The sequence below is a fragment of the Ursus americanus genome, chromosome 1 (genome assembly GCF_024610735.1).
Source record: "Ursus americanus isolate L20-20 chromosome 1, mUrsAme1.1.p, whole genome shotgun sequence".
In the NCBI taxonomy this organism is placed as follows: Eukaryota; Metazoa; Chordata; class Mammalia; order Carnivora; family Ursidae; genus Ursus; species Ursus americanus.
In genome coordinates, this window is record NC_142127.1 from 38,443,504 (window position 1) to 38,460,326 (window position 16,823).

Below are 16,823 nucleotides of genomic sequence, written 5' to 3' on the forward strand. Positions count from 1 at the left end.
ACTGAGCCACCCAGGTGTCCCTAGATGTTGATTTTAATTGGAGGTGGGGTTAGGAGGGAAAGTGTTGCCAAGCTAAACCTGCCCTAGCTCTCCTACCCTCCACCACACACACACACACACACACACACACACACACACACACACACACACACTCTTGGTATACTCCCACGTGAATAGCCAAGGGTATCTTCAGGTGATAGTAGAGGACAACCACATCCTTGGTCTCCAAAGCTTAGCTGTCACAGCTCCACCATCTGCACATCTCATTAATAACGCTGTCCGACAATCAGCACTTGTCTTGACCCGAAAAAGTGGTCAGCACTCTAGGCCATCGTGTTACAGTTTGCAGTGTGACCTGGGGCCATGTCTGTCTCTGACTCCTGGAACTCTGAAAGTACTTGGCTGAAGTCTATCGGTCATGCGGATGCATCGTGCCTCCTCCCCTGCCTTGTCTGGCTCTTTTTCAGAAATAAGAAAATGGTTGGAGACAATATTGAGACTTCAGTCAGAGCCAGCGTGAATCAATAAGACAGTGAGTCCTAACCACCCCACTTCGACTTAGCTCAGTTCCCAGTCCTCTGGACCACTGTAGGGAATAGTCCAGAAAGCTAAGCGTTGCAAGACACACTTGTTCTTGTAAATGCACAGAAGTTCAAGGTCAGCCCAACTCCCCAGGGGCCAGTAGCAGAATATAAAGAGGATGGTGGATACTAGCTGGAACACTGGACTGAGACTAGGAGACTAAGGTCCTACCTCTGACCTTTACTAGTTCTTCCTTTTTTTTTTTTTTTTAAAGATTTTATTTATTTTTTTGAGAGAGAGAGAGAGAGAGAGAGCAGGAATGAGGGGAGTGGCAGAGGGAGAAGGAGAAGCAGACTGCCTGCTGAGCAGGGAGCCCAACACAGGGCTGGATCCCAGGACTCTGGGATCATGACCTAAGCCAAAGGCAGACACTTAACCAACTGAGCCACTCAGGCGCCCCTGACCTTCACTAGTTCTTAAGCCTTAAGCCACCCTTTCTTTCTTTCTTTCTTTCTTTCTTTCTTTCTTTCTTGACTGGTGAATTGATTTATTTTTGAAGTCACAGCAACTTTATTTCTTTCTAGAACAAGTGGAGTTTATTCTCTAAACAACAAACCAAATAACATTAATTAACAGTGGGTGGAATGGGTTTGATGTCATGTTGGAGAAACACAAACTATCCTTTCTGATAGGGATGTCATATAGGCATATTAACACCTGACCTGGTGTAACCTTCCCAGGGGCACACCAGGAAGAAGACAAAATGGACACTGAGATTTGTAATAAGCCATTTCAAGAGTAGTGAGAACACAGTAGTACCAGGATGACTGTTCTAGAAGCTGCCAGAACTATAGGGGCAGGAAAACTATAAGAGATGGTATAAAATGAGCCTAGAATAGGAATTAAGGATATAGCTAAAGATTGGGGCCAGATGGCAGCGGGGAGTAAACAGCGGAAGATGATAAGGGAAATGGGAATCTAGGATGGCAGCATTGCTAGACTTGCCTCTCGGGGGGTGATAGGAGGGCCAACCACCCAAAAGAAGGAAGAAGAGAAGAAGGGCGCCATTCTCTCCCTCTTAGTTGGAAGATGTCTTGCAAGGGAAGAGAGGCTGCTCAAAGGGAGACTGCAGTCAAGAGCCCAGCATGAATTTAGGCCCAAAATTGCAGTCACTCAAATCACCACATCATAGGAAGTAAGAAGTCTGATGTGAACTTCAGATCTGAAAAGAATTGGAATGATCTCAGAGAATGTATAAGAGGAAAGGACCAGGCCAATAAAAGCGCTTTGTGGTGATACGGCTGCAGATGTAGAAAGCCAGAGGGGCTGTTCCCCCTCCCTCCCGAGGAGTGAGCCCTGCATGGATGTGCCATGGTTCCACTCAGGGGAAGCTCCTGTGCTATGTTCACAGGCCCAGTAGAAACCATGACAGGGATGGAGGGCTGTGTCAGCAGGTGCGAGGCTGGGCATTCGCCGGCGGAGAGTTTTCTTTAGCTCAGTTCAGTTGAGTTCAACACTCTGTGTTGAAGAAGTCGCCCCTGCCTTCCACAAGATCCTAGACCAAAGGGCAACAGGCATGCCAACAAATCAACACGAAAAGAGAGTTTAGAAATGGCTTGGTGAGAATGCGGGACGTGCTGGGGAGGAGGTCATATACAGTCAAAGAAAAAAATTAAATGGCTGCAGAGATCACTAAGCCACATGCAGATCTTTAATAAACAATCTTTAGTTAAGGTTTTTATTATGGAGATCGTCAAACATATGCAAAAGCTGAGTGAATATTCTCCTGAACCCTGAGGCACTCATCACAGAGCTTCAACAATGTGGCCAATCTTGTGGGATCTATAGCATCCAGCCCCCGACTTCTCCCTCTTCCTCTCTTCTTCTGGGTTCTTTTAGAACAAATCCCAAGCATAATTTCATCTAGAAATCCTTCAGTATGTTATCTCCAATAAACACTCATGTGTACACACACACTCTCTCTCTCTGTAAACTAAATCTAACAAATATGGTGAAGCAAAAGGGAGTATTATATAAACAATCCAAGAATCTTTCACGATAAAAGCAAGACTGGTATTGTTATGTGAGCCACGAGAGCCAGAAACAAGTATGCGCGCGCGCTCACACACACACACACACACACACACACACACACACACACACACACACAGCTGAGCCCACAGAAAGGACTGCTGTGAAATTCAAGAAGGCAGTGAGGGGTGGAACTTCAGAAAGGGAGGTAGAAAATGAAGACGGTTTTCAGGTTGAAGGAAACAAAGAGGCAAACAGAAAGTTGGTGGGAGAAAACAAGAGGTACGGCAAGAAGCCAGTAGGGAAAATTAGTTCTCGACGAGGAAAAGAATATAGAAAACACTTAAAAATAGCTAGTTCTGAGGTTACTCAGAGGAATAATGAGGTGATAGGCTTTCTTTAGATGGAACACGAGTCTGAGGAGGATATGACTGGTTTTGGGTGCTTATTATGTTTTCAAGTGACTGTCTGGATGTCACTGGAGTCACCATCCCCTTCCAATAGATCAGATGAGCTTAAACCTGCATCCTACCCCTAGTGGATGTTCAAAGCCCTTCCACAATGCCTGTGAATCTCCAGGGGGGTTATTCTGGTCACCTCTGATTTCCAATGAATTTGCTGTCCCTGAGTCCCAGCATCTTGATCTCATCTTGGGACTCAGCCCTTTTCCATGATTTCCCCAAAAGCCTACTCCAGAGGGTGATTAGCTTACCAAAGATTTAGCAGAATTTATATCATAGCAGCCAGACAACCTGCAGTAGAATATTCGATATCCCAGATTTTATGTGTATGACCTTCCGCTGCTTTCCACTCCCTCCAACCCATGATTTTGTTCACTGCTCATTGTACCCCTGGCAGGCTCCTATTCCTCCCACCATCTTGCTCATGGCTTCCCCTCTCCCATCCTCCTTTCTCACTTTCCTACTCTTCCCTTCCTCTTGAATTCTGTTCCGTTCCGTATCAGCAATTAGTATTTCTCGTGTTGTCTTGACTCCTGGAAAACACATCCTCTGGGAGTCACCTTACCCCCAAATAATCTCCCTGCTCCCAGCAAGTCCGACATCAACTGTCAGGATGTCAACATTTTCATCCAAATATGAAAGAATGGATGAGTAATTGATTGATTAATTAATTACTCAGACTGAAGTGACTGACAACTTGAGCCAAGAAAAATGAGCCAAAGGAAAAAAGTGGAGAACTTCCAAAGGAAATGTTGCAGGACTGAAAGAAAAACACACGAAATTAGGGTGGGCAGAGCTTCAACTAAAAATATAGACTACACATAGATTTTTGCACCTACTTTTGCATGGAGTATTTCATGAAATCTTCACAAGAATCATGAGGTGGTAGCGATCATTAGCCCACTTTGCAGATGGCGAACAGGAGCTTCAGAGAAGTGAAGAGATTCCAAGGTTTCGTAGTTTAAGTGAGGAATTTCTCTGGGAATCGCTTAATCCCAAACTAGTGCTGTCTCTGTGGCCCCATGAGAACACAGGCTGGAGCTGAAGCTCAGAATGGGGGCCTGGCCACCAGGATAGCTGGGGTCTGGCAGGCATAGGGGGCATCCAGGGAAGGAAGAGACCATGCAAGACTTCTCTCCAAGTAGGAGAGAGTGAGGAGCCTGGAGGCTGATAATCAGAGACAGGAGATCATTTCCGGGAACACTTAGAGAAGGTCAGAGACGAGGAGCATTACTTCAACACCATTGAGAGCTAAGGGCTCAGATCTTTGCAAATTCTGTGGACAGTGGCCATCTTGCTGCTGACGACGATGACTTCAGAGTCAAGTGTGAGACGGAGCTGGGCATGCACCAGTCCGTGAGCGACATCCGTGGACTCTGCAAGGTCACTGATGACAGCAATGCCACTCGGCTGCAGCTGGAGACAGAAATCGAGGCTCTCGAGGAGGGGCTGCTCTTCATGAAGAACCATGAGGAGGAAGTAAAGGGTCTACAAACCGAACTGCCAACCCTGGGTTGACCAAGGAGTTGGGTGCCCCAAAACCTCAGGACCTCAAGATCACAGCAGACATCGGGCCCAGTGTGATGAGCTGGCTCAGAGGAACTGAGAGGAGCTGGATAAGTACTGGTCCCAGCAGACTGAGGAGAGCACCACAGTGGTCACGTCCCAGACCGCTGAGATAGGGGCAGCTGAGATGACTCTCACGGAGTTGAGACATATGGCCCAGTTCTGGGAGATCAACTGGACTTGTTGAGAAACCTGAAGGCCAGCTTGGAGAACAGCCTGAGGGAGGGCGAGGCCCGCTACACGATGCAGACAGAGCAGCTCCACGGATCCTGCTGCATGTGGAGTCAGAGCTGTCCCAGACCGGGGCAGAGGTGCAGTGCCAGATGCAGGAGCACCTGGCCCTGCTGAAAATCAAGGTCAGGCTGGAAGCTGAGATCACCGCCTACTTTCACCTGCTGGAAAACGGGGAGCATTTCTGTGTTGGGGCGTTCTGGATAGCAGCAACTCCTTGCAGACCATCCAGAAGACTGCCACCTGCAGGATCGAGGATGGCGACATGGTGTCTGAGACCAATGACCCTGAAGTTCTGAGGCGTTGAGGCAGTGGAAGCAGGATACCCTTTGGGGAGCAGGAGGCCAATAAAAAGTTCAGAGGTCAACAAAATCAATCAATCAATCAATCAATAATTGCAAAAGCGTGTTTTGAACGATCTATAGACCTAGCTCACGAGCAGGCCTACCACAGGCCTCAGGCCCACGTTTGCTCCAGTAGTTTTCAACCGCCCTGGGGTCAGTCATACCACTGGTGTAATTATCAAAGACCTGTGAGAAAAGAAAAGAGGAAGATGGCACACAAATGCTCCTCATGAACAGAAGTTTCAGGGTAGTTTGGAGAAAAAGTGCAAGAGAATTGAGTCACCATAGGCTTGCTAAAATTAAGAAACTGCCCAAACTGGCCAGAACCATATCTGTACTAAAAGAGCAATTTATTATAAATAAAATTATTAGGTCAATGGTATGGGTCCAGAAAACTTTTTTTTTTTAAAGGTCTGTCAATTACTCAAGTTCAAATGTCATTACATTGGAGAGAGGGATATTTGCTGCCGATGCTAACCATTTGAATATAGCAGGATTGAGAGTATCCTAAGCAAAAATGCCAGAGATCATAAAATGCAGAGTGAAAGATTTTAGTGTTTCTATCCATGTGATGGCAGATTGAAATTAATCTTAAAATGTGGGGAATTAGGTAAAGGAGTGAGGAACCAAAGTCATGCTCCCCTTTAAAGATTTCAGAATGATGGAAATTTTTTTTCAATGACATAGAGAGGGCTTTCTAAAGGAATATAGCCAAAGGCCTCCAAGAATAAAATAGATTTTGCCACAGAAGCATTTAAGGAAGAGCACAGGCAGATAAAACCAAGGTGAAGACACCGGGGCCGAAACAGTGAAATCAAAGAACAGATGAAGCAGAATTTAGGTGGTAAGAGCAGAACCAGGTCGTACAAAAACAAAAACACTCCCTTCAAAAATCAAAGGTCTATGAAAAGAGAGAGGATTGTTGCAAGATGAAAATAGGCGGAATACAGCACCCAAAGAGAGCCTGGAGATAATGGAAGGGTTTAACCAGATGGATCAAGTGCGAGGAAAGATTGAGCCATGCACTTGGCCGTGGCTGCCGAAGAGACGAGTGGCCCCACAGCGGACATCATGGCTCGAGTGGTTCTAAGTGAGCCAGATCTGGAAGCAAGGAAGCCCTCCTGGCTCGGGCAGACACCAGGCTTTTAAAAACTGAGCAAACTGCTGTTTTCAACAGCAGACACTTAAGGGGAAGATGAAGTGAGCTCAACAGTGAAACAAGGAGCTCATGGTACTTTACAAAGGAAAGAGGGTAGACGTTGAGGACAAGATGCCACTGCCTTTAGAAGCGTGGAGTAGGAGACTTTTGTAGGAAATTTTCCACACCATAACAGAATGCTCAACGAAGTGGAAAAAGAAAGTCTAGGCTGGTGTGAAATCACAAAACATGCCAGGGGGCTGAGAGAGGATAACTGATATGGGGAAGAAGTGAGAGAGAAGAGATGGTGTCATGGTTCCAGAAGACACCTGCAGATGATGGTCTCTGCTGTGTCTCCAGGATCCGAGGGCTGTGAGAGCAGGGCCTTCAGTGGGGGTGCAGGGACAGGAGTCAGCAAGCAGGAGAAGCCGCCGGAGGTCGGATGCATGGATGGAAAGCAGCAGCATACTCCGGCAGACCCCGGCTTCAGTTTCTGCGGTTACCGAAAGTTTATGCTGGGACTGACAAAATAAAATACAATGTCATAAACATGAAAAACCAGGGAAATCTGGTACTATTGACAGAATGGACTGATGAAGAGGCTAGGCCCATGAGGAGTTTTAATTCCAGGTTTGGGGGGCGTAGAATAGTAGCTGTCATGTTTTGAGGATTTACTGTGTACCAAGGATCTCCTGTTATATCTAACCTCTAATCTTTATGACCACCCATTTTACAGATGCCAATCGCATTGTTCAGAGAGGTGAAGCCCCAAAACATCCCAGGATCTATATTCTTTTCCTTTGACGTGGACATTTTTCCCTAGTCTTTTTCCAAGATAGGCATTACAACATTATTCATATTAAAAAACAAAAAAATGTCCAAGTAATTCCACTTCTAAGTATATACCCAAGAAATAAACACAAGTCCACACAAAAACTTGTATACGAATGTTCATAGCAGCATTATTTGTAATCGCAAAAAATGGAAAACAACCCGAATGTCCATCAACTGATGAATGAGTAAACAAGATGCAGATATCCACATCGGGGATGTTACCTGTCCCGTGATGAATAGGCACCTGCCGCAGCCTGGACGAACCCTGAAAACTCTGTGCTAAGGGAAAGAAGCCAGTCACGAAGGACCACATACTGCATGATTCCGTTTGTGTGAAATGTCCAGAATAGGCAACTCTACAGACACAGAACATAGATTCGGGGTTGCCCGGGGCTGGGGGAAGGGGGATGTGGAAGTTTGGTGGTGGCAGCTAAAGGCTATGGGGTTTCCTTTTGGAGTGATGAAGAGATTCTAAAATTGATTACACTTATGCTTGTACGCCTCTAAAAATACTAAACTCCATTGAATTATACACTTAAGTAGGTGAATTATGTGATATATATACATTAGCTCAAAAAAACTGTTACTGGGGTGCCTGGGTGGTGGTGCCGGTTAAGCATCTGACTCTTGGTTTTGGCTCAGGTCATGAGTTCGAGCCCCGTGTCGGGCTCCTCACTCAGCATGGAGTCTGCTTGAGATTCTCTCTCCGTCTCTCTCTGCCCCTCCCACTTGTGCTCTCTCTCTCTAAAGTAAATAGATAAATCTTAAAAAACAACAACAACAACAAAAAAAAACTATTACCAAAAAATAAAATAACAGAAAACTTGGTTTTGAAACCTCAGTCATGTGTCATGACACACATAAAGAAGGTAATAAGGGCTGGCACTGTTTCTGTATTCTAGCTCCATCCCGAGGCCCCATCCTCAGACTCAGTATCCGCAGTACTGCTGCCTGGCTCTGACCCCAGCCTCAGACTAGACAAGGCAGCTGAAAGGCTATTTTTGGGGCTTGGACTGGAGCTAGAAGTAACGGGTGCCAATATCTCATTTATTTCCACGATAGCCCTGGGAGAAGGGTATTATTATCATTCCCCTTGGAGGGAAAAGCAAATATTTAGCAAGATTGTATCATTTACGAAAGAGCGAAGCTAGTGTGTTGCAGAAGTAGGGTGTGAACCCAGACAGTCTGACATCTCAGCAGGGACTTCGAACTGCAAGCTTCCAGAGACCAGGTGGGTCCTAAGAGTAGGACACCACATTCTCATACACTGTTAGTGGGACTGTAAATTCCTGCACACTTTCTGGGGGACAATTCGGCAGGAGATATTAAAAGTCAAAAATAGAGGCACATTTTTTGATCCAGCAACCCCACTTTCAGAGATTTATTCTACAGAACCCATCAAACAAGTGAACAGAGATATATAGTAACAGAAGGATTTTCATCAAGGTGCTGTATACACAGTAATAGGCCAATAAAAATTTTTTAAAGAAAAACCCATGTTTCAAAAAAAGAAAAACCAAAAACAAACCCATGTTTCTGGGCTCTTGGGTGGCTCAGATGGTTGGGCGTCTGCCTTCAGCTAAGGTCATGATCTCTGGATCCTGAGATTGAGTCCCTCATCGGGCTCCCAGCTCAGTGGAGAGTCTGCTTCTCCCTCTCTCTCTGTCTCTCTCCCTGTTTGTATTCTGTCTCTCTCTCTCTCAAATGAATAAATAAAATCTTAAAAAAAAAATCCATGTTTCCATTCACAAAAGATTGGCTACGTTACAGCATAACATGTCCCTCTCCCACAGTGGTCCAGGAAGGTGGGGTTCTGTGGATAGCAACTGGGGAGCGCAGAGGTGGTGATGCAATAGGGGAGTAGGAGGGAAGAATCCTCCCAAAACTAAGTCACAAACCCCAGCCTAGGCTGACATGCGTCCCACTCAGGAAGGTCACCTCCTTACCACTATCCAAGTCTTCATAAGGATTGTATTAATGACAGAATCGTTCTTCAATACCATTTACCTGAAACATGGCATCTGACATTAATGGGTTTATGGAATGCTTCTGAAATTAAAAAAAAAAAAAACATAAAAACAAAAAACAAAAAAACCTAGATCTTGGGTTGCAAAATATTATCTCTAAGTAGACTGAAATAGCTGTATGGGACTCCAGGTCTTCAGCTTAGTCCTGAGGGGCAAGGCTAGCCTCCCTCCCTTCTGCGGACCTCTCGGGCTTCCCTGCACATCCATGTGTCTCCTTTCTCCGACAGGAGCAAGCTCAGCAACAAAGAGACAAAAAAGGCAAGTCCAGAACCTGACCACACTCAGCACTGTTGCAGATGGAAGCAAACAAAGGGATTGGAACAGGTAATATTTATGTTTTTAAAATCACTTTTAAACAATGGAAAATTGAGGAATCTTCTTCTAAGCCCATTACTGAGCTATAATGGGGGCATGTAGAATTTTTTTTTATTTGGGACACTGAGGAAGCTGAGAGAAGGAAAGACAGATCATCTGAGACTGACTGGGACACTCTTTGAAGTGTTTGGTGAGCTCCTCAGTGAGTCACTTAATCGCCCTCACCTATAACGGAAGATTGCCCAAAGTCCATTTTGTACAATGTAGAAGTTAAGATGGGTCTTATGTTTAGGAGACATCTGTTTCCACAAGAAGACTCTCTGGTTCACATCATATCACTGCCAGTTCACGAACCTGGTAGCTGTACTGTGCTTATATTCTGCAGAAATACATGCTGAAATGTGTAGAGGAAAAGGACCGTGAACTTCAGATGGTTCAGACGCAGAATTAGAAGTAGACTGTAGATAGAGTGCACTCATATGGGATTAAGTGCTAGTAATAGGTTCATCTGGTAAAGGACACACAGATCTTCCTTGTGCTATTTTTATTTTTATAATTTTTTAAAAATTTGAAATTATGTCTAAATCAAGTGTTAAAAATGAAAGAAGACTCTAGGCCAGAAACTAAGAATACACTACTCCTTCTCAAATGGTAACCTAGCATCTTGGGAATATTACTGGCCTATGTCTGATGTTACTTTATTTTTTTACAATTGTTTTAAATAGATTATACATTTATATGATTGGAAAATCTGAACACTGGGGCTCCTGGGTGGCTCAGTCGATTGGGTGTCTGCCTTTGGCTTGGGTCATGGTCTTGGGGTCTTGAGGTTGAGCCCCACAACAGCTCCCTGCCCAGTGGGAAGCCTGCTTCTCCCTCTCTCTCTGCCCCTCTCCCCACACTCGTGCTCTCTCTCTCTCTCGAATAAATAAAATCTTTTTTTTTAAATCTGAACACTATGAAAAGGTAGACCCTGAGAAATGTCACTCCCGCCCCATGCCCGTCCACTTAGTACCTCATATCTGCAGAGAACTACATTTATTAGTTTCTGAGTTGTCTTTCCAGTGATTATTTATTTATTCCTCCCTTCCTTACAGAAGATGCGCTGTGCTGTACGCACCATGCTGTGCTTTGCTTTCGTCTCCTAGCAGTGTGTCATGTAGATCTTTCCATTCTATCGCTTTAGGATATTATCTTTGTTTATAAAGAAAGAGCTGTACTACCTGCTTCCTTTATTTACACAGAATGTGCGCCCAACCCTAATACTTGGCTGTAGGTTAAATTATATGTGCTTTGCATTTACATGTCACAGCTGACCAGAAAAGTCAACTTCTAAGCTTGTCAAAGGTCAAATCCAAAATACCTAGACATTTCCTTATGTATTCTGACCAGTTTTGAACATCAAGGAACAATAAAATTTCAAATATGTTTCTTGAAAGAACACTGAAAAGATGGGCTGACCACAGAGTGCACTTACCTTTTCATTGTTCCTGGTTTAAATGCCTCACTCTGGGAATTTTCAATGTTTGTTTTGTGTTTCTGCTTTTTGCTCTATGTGGCCGTAGCCCAGAACTGTCAGAGGAGATTAAGTTTATAAAAGAAAACTTTCTAAATTTTTGAAATATTACGAGCAAATGAAATACTCTTTTTTTTCTGCCTGCAGTGCAATTCAGCTCAGTTCAACAGCCATTTACTAAGCCTTGTGCAAACTACCGAGCTTTATTTAAAAGATGGATAAGACATTGGTCCTGGCTTCAAGATGCCTACAAAGAATGTCCCTTTCATGTGGACACTGCTGTGCTGAGGCAGGCACACCAAAAATGCTGCAGGAGAACAAAGGGAGGACACTTAGTCTTGCCCCGTTAGGAAAAATGAGCTCAGTTATAAAGACAAGTAAACACTGACCGGGGAAAGAAGGCTGGGGCAGCAGAGAGGCGGGTCATGAAGTCATGAAGACACACACGTACTCAGTAGTAATGGGGAAATGGCCAACGGCTCAGTGTTGCCGGAGTTCAAGGTGTTGACAGGCGCGGCTAGGAAGCGGAGGGCCTTGTACGGTCCGCCCCGGAGCTGGGTCTTGACTCTGGGCAGTTGTTAAAGGTCGAAGCGTGGGCAGGTTTGCCTTTTAGAAGGCTTGTCTTGGCTTTGGCATGGAGAATGGGTTTAAGGAGGGGATCAATCCAATCTATAGGGATGGAAAAGAGGGGGCATATTTGCAAAAACACTACAGGGCTTGATGACTAATGGGTGTGGGGGTTCTGACGTGTGTGACTCTGGGAGCACTGGTTCCATTAAATGAAACAGGGAAAGCTAGGTGGAGGAGGGAGGTGACGGTAAGTTCTGTTTAGGTCATGTTGGATTTCAGGATAGCAGGCCGAGGCAGCTACGGCTCACGATCAGAAGAGAGTTCTGGTGTAGAGATCTAGATGTCGGCGTTGTGTTCATTTTCTGAGGCTGCTGTGACAAATTAGCACAGACTTAGTGTCTTAAAACTGATAGAATACAGATTCACACTCTTACAGTTCTGGAGGTCAGAGGTCTAAAAGCCATCTCATTGGGCTCGCAGTCAAAGTGTCAGCAAGGCTACCTCCTTCCGGAGGCTCTAGGGGAGAACGTTACCTACCTTTTCTTGCTTCCAGAAGCCAACTACATTCCTTGGCTTATGGCCCTTCTTTCATCTTCAAAGCCAGCCTTGTAGAACCTTGCTTGCTTCTTCTAGAGTCAAATCTCCGTCTGTTGTGATTACAATCTCCCCATCTTAAGAGCCTTAACTTATTCATGTCTGTAAAGTCCCTTTTGTAAAATAAGGTAACATTCACCGGCTCCAAAGATCAGAACCTGGATATAGTTAGGGGGCATTATTCAGCCTACGTGTGTGGTTGGCATTAAGTTAATGAGAGCACATACATACAGTCAATGGGGCAGACGTGTGTATAGGAAGAAAAGCATTGGATCAAGAACAAAACGGTGGGAACACCAGAGTTAGGGGAGTGAGTCCTGGTGGAAGGAACCCAAAGGAGATGGAGTAAGAAGTCTGACCAAGAAGGTGAGCACCAGGAAAGAGCTGGTGTCAGGGAGACAGAAATGGGCAAGTAATAGGGAGGAAGGAGTGGTCAATAGAGGAAACTGGGAAAACCACCTGCAGGCCCCTGGGTCTTTTCCACAGCAGCATCAGTGGAGGACAAGGGGTAGCAAACAGATGTCAGTGGACAGTATGAGTGGGCGATGAGGTAGGGTGGACCAGCCTGTCCACGAGTTGGCTAAGAGGAAAAGAGATATAATGGCAACTAGAAAAAAAACCACAGATTCAAGAGAAGTTATTTGGTTTTATTTTGCTTTGTTTCTAGGTAAGTGTGAGTCCAGAGCATACTTGTTGGTTGAAAAGAAAGAGCCCATAAAGATTTATGTAAGAGAGGGAACACCTGATACAAGATCCCAAAATAGTCTGATGGATGTGGATTCCAAGAGCACAGATAAATAAAATTTGAAATAAGCCTGAGCTTTCATCCAGCTCCTAGAAATTTATCTTACAAAAAAAAAAATCTTACCAAAAAACTTATAAAAATGCTCACATAGGAGGAAAAAATATACAAGATTACAAGACTCTTCAAAGGCAAAGCAATATGTACAAGGGTGTTCGAGACAGTGTTGCTTATAATAGGGAAAATCTGAAACAATTTATATGCCTATCAGCAAAGGATTAGTAAACTCTGGAGTTGAGAATAGTTTTAAAATCTGGGGTGGAAAGATTTCCCTACATATGATATGATCCAGGCATCATAAAGAAAGGTGTTACAGAATCGATAACAAAACAAACAGCTTCAATAGATCCCATAAACAAGTAGACTAGAAAAAACATTTCTAATCTACTAATATATAAAGAATTCCTTCAAATTCTCTCTCTCTCTCTCTCTTTTTAGAGAGACAGAGCAAGTGAGCAAGGAAGGGGTGGGGAAGGGTAGAGGGAGAGGGAGACAGAATCTTACATAGGCTCCATGCCCGGCGCAGAGCCCTCGGCAGGGCTTGATCTCATGATGAGCTGAAATCAAGAATCAGACACTTAACTGACTGAGGCACCCAGGCGCCCTGTTGCAGTTAGGCACCAGACTCTTGGTTTCGACTCAGGTCATGATCTCAGGATCACGAGACGGAGCCCTGTGTTGGGCTCCATGCTCCGTGGGGAGTCTGCTTGAGATTCTCTCTCTCTCCCTCTCTTTGTCTCCTTCTATCCCTCCCCCCACTCGCTCTCGCTCTCTCTCTAAACAATAAATAAATCTTTTTAATAAATAAAAATGACAACCCAATAGAAAAATGGACAAAAGTGATAAACTGGCATTTCATAGAGGACAAAAGTAAAATAGTTAATAAATGTGTATTTAATGATCTATCTCATTAGGGATGAGAGGCAGTAATATCATCATTTTACCAATATGATCAATAAAAATTAGAAGGATTAATATCTGTTGTTGCTGAGGTTATGGAGAAAAAGATACAAACAGGGTTGATGGAATTTAAATATATACAATACTTTGCGAGAACAATTTGGAAGTATCTATTAAAATTTTAAATGTACCTGACTTTCGACTTAGCAGTTCCACTTCTAAAAATCTATCTTACAGAAATGCCTCTATACATACACAAGAAATTATGAGTAAGTGTGTGTTTTACTGGTTCATATTTTTACACTTGTTTGAAATGGTGAAAATTGGACATGACCTGAATGTCCATTGAGAGGAGAACAGTGAAATACATTACATAGCAAATATATGATGGCATACTGGGAAGCTATGAGAAAGGAAGAATTAGATCCAGATTTAATAATTATGTGAAGTTGGGTTATAATATTGAAGTAAAACAAACTATATATATATATATATATGTATATATGTATATATACACATACATTTATGTTTATACATATGTCTAAGTTCTAGGTACAGCATGACCCCATTTTTGGAAACAAAAACTGTTTCTACATACTAGACAGTATAAGGGTTCGCTAACACTCAACATGGTTGTGTCTCAGATGCATTATGTTAGGTGAAAGAAGCCACATTCAAAAGGCTGCCTGCAGTATAATTCCATTTATATGACCCTCTGGGAAAAGCAAAACTGTAGGAATAGAAAACAGATCAGTGGTTGCCAGGGCTAGAGGTCGGGAAAGTCACTGTAAAGGGACACAGAGAAATGTTTGTTGCGATGGAAACGTTCCATAACTCAGTTGTGGTATTGGTTCCACAGCTGCAGGCATTTATACATTACAGAGGGTAAACGTTACTGCGTATGAATGACACTGCAATACATCTGACTTTTTAAAAAGTTTGTAAAGATGCCCAGTAAACTGCTAATAATAATTACCCTGGGAGAATGGGTGTGGAGGAGTATGGGACGGGAAGAATCTTGCGCACTTCTGTATAATTTGGATTATTTTTAGTAAGCATAGCCTACTTCTGTAATTTTTGAAAAGGTTTTAATAAGTATGGCATGCCCAAACAATGCAATGTTATGCAGCCATGGCAGGTAGTTTTACATGTCCTAACACATAAAGGCATTCACAATTGCTGTTAAGTAGAAAAAAATGAATTGTATGACAATACACAATCACAGGGTTGGAAAAATACAGTAGAATTAGGTGTTTCCATATATGTTTAGGTTTATATGGGGTTGTATCTGTGTGTGCGTATGAGTGCGTGCAAATCGGAAGTATACCGATTGTATATTTAACAGTAATTTAACAGTATTTACTTCCGGGGAATAGTATCATTGTGGGTTTGTGGAGGGGATTATTTTTATTTTCAACTTCGGTTGAATAGTTACTAGAGTATGTCATTTCTGTAATTATAAGAAACATTATGGTTTTTATTTATTTATTTTTTGCCTGCTTTTTTTTTTTTTATAAGATTTATTTATTGATTTGAGAGAGAGAGCACATGAGCAGGAGAGCCAGAGGAAGAAGGAGAAAGAATCTGAAGCAGAGTCCGTGCTGAGCGCAGAGCCCAAGGCAGGGCACAAACCCAGGACCCTGAGATCAGGACCTGTGCAGAAACCAAGAGTCAGACACTTAACCCACTGTGCCACCCATGCACCCTACGGGCTTTTTTTTGGGGGGGGGGGTTGCTTTTAAGCAGGCTCCACTCCAACATGGGGCTTGAACTCACAACCCCAAGATTAAGTTATTTAACTAATATTAAATTAGTCAGCCAAGCACCCCAGCATTATGGTTTTTAAAGATTTTATTTATTTTGAGAGAGAGAAAGCGCACGCAAGCAGGGAGAGGGGTAGGGGGAGAGAGACTCTCAAGCAGACTCCACGCAGAGCGCAGAGCCTGACGCGGGGCTCGATCTCATGACCCTGAGATCATGACCCAAGTGGAAATCAAGAGCCAGACACTCGACCAACTGAGCCACCCAGGCTCCCCCGACATAATGGCTTTTAAACAGCGTAACTGAAAAGGTTGCTTTGACCAAGAGGAGGACTGTCCATCCTGAGAGTGGAGGCAAGACCAGTACGAATGTAGAAAACTTTATAGGTTGGCCAGTAGATAGAAAAGTCAGTAATTTTGGCCTCAATTTTCTCAACAGAATAGGTCATCAGGTGAGAGTGCAGGGGAATGGGTTTGGGGGAGAATAAGGAATTTAAGGAAGGTGCAAAGGTCTGGAGTAATTTGAGAGGTACAATAGGAAGGTTTGAGGCTAACTGAAAAGGTTGCTGAGGGTAGAGGTTACAAATGCCCTCTGGAGCCGTGGCCCTGGGCTCAGCAAACCCTGAACCTCATCAAGCCATGGGGAGCTGATGGGGGCTTCAGCAAACTGGGGCGGGCAGGGTTGTTCCCTGGGGCAGCCCGGTTCTGGTGGCTGCCACAGCCCAGTGTTGCCATGACTCCCAGAAAGGCAGAAATACAGCTTTTTAATTTTGTATTATTTATTAAAGATTTTTGTTTATTTATTTGACAGAGAGAGCACAAGCAGGGAGAGTGGCAGGCAGAGGGACAGGGATAAGCAGGAACCCCACGGAGCAGAGAGCCTGAGGCAGGGCTCGATCCCAGCACCATGGGATCATGACCTGAGCCAAAGGCAGACGCTTAACTGACTGGGCCACCCAAGCACCCCGAAATACAGCTTTTCAGATGAAATGATCCGACTGAAAATATAGACAAGTAGTTAAATGTTTCAAATGCTGTCCAAGCCAAAACAAAATCTAACAGCCCATGGCTGTGGGGGGGTGTAGGTATGTATGGTTTATTTTTAACTAATAAATCACCTGAAGTATTTTTTTATTCCCCTATTTCTTTACAGCCCAACACCTTTTAACTCACTGCAGCTTGTTTCAGTGGGGGGTGAGATACAGTTCAGAA

At 43.9% G+C, this 16,823-nt stretch overlaps 2 pseudogenes; both read left to right on the top strand.

Annotated features, from left to right (window-relative positions):
• The first annotated feature begins 3,925 nt into the window (after nucleotides 1–3,925).
• LOC123783259 (keratin, type I cytoskeletal 18 pseudogene) lies at nucleotides 3,926–5,118 on the top strand (annotated as a pseudogene).
• A 1,057-nt stretch (nucleotides 5,119–6,175) lies between these two features.
• Nucleotides 6,176–16,823, top strand: part of LOC123783256 (tetraspanin-17 pseudogene) — a 62,592-nt pseudogene continuing 51,944 nt past the window's right edge.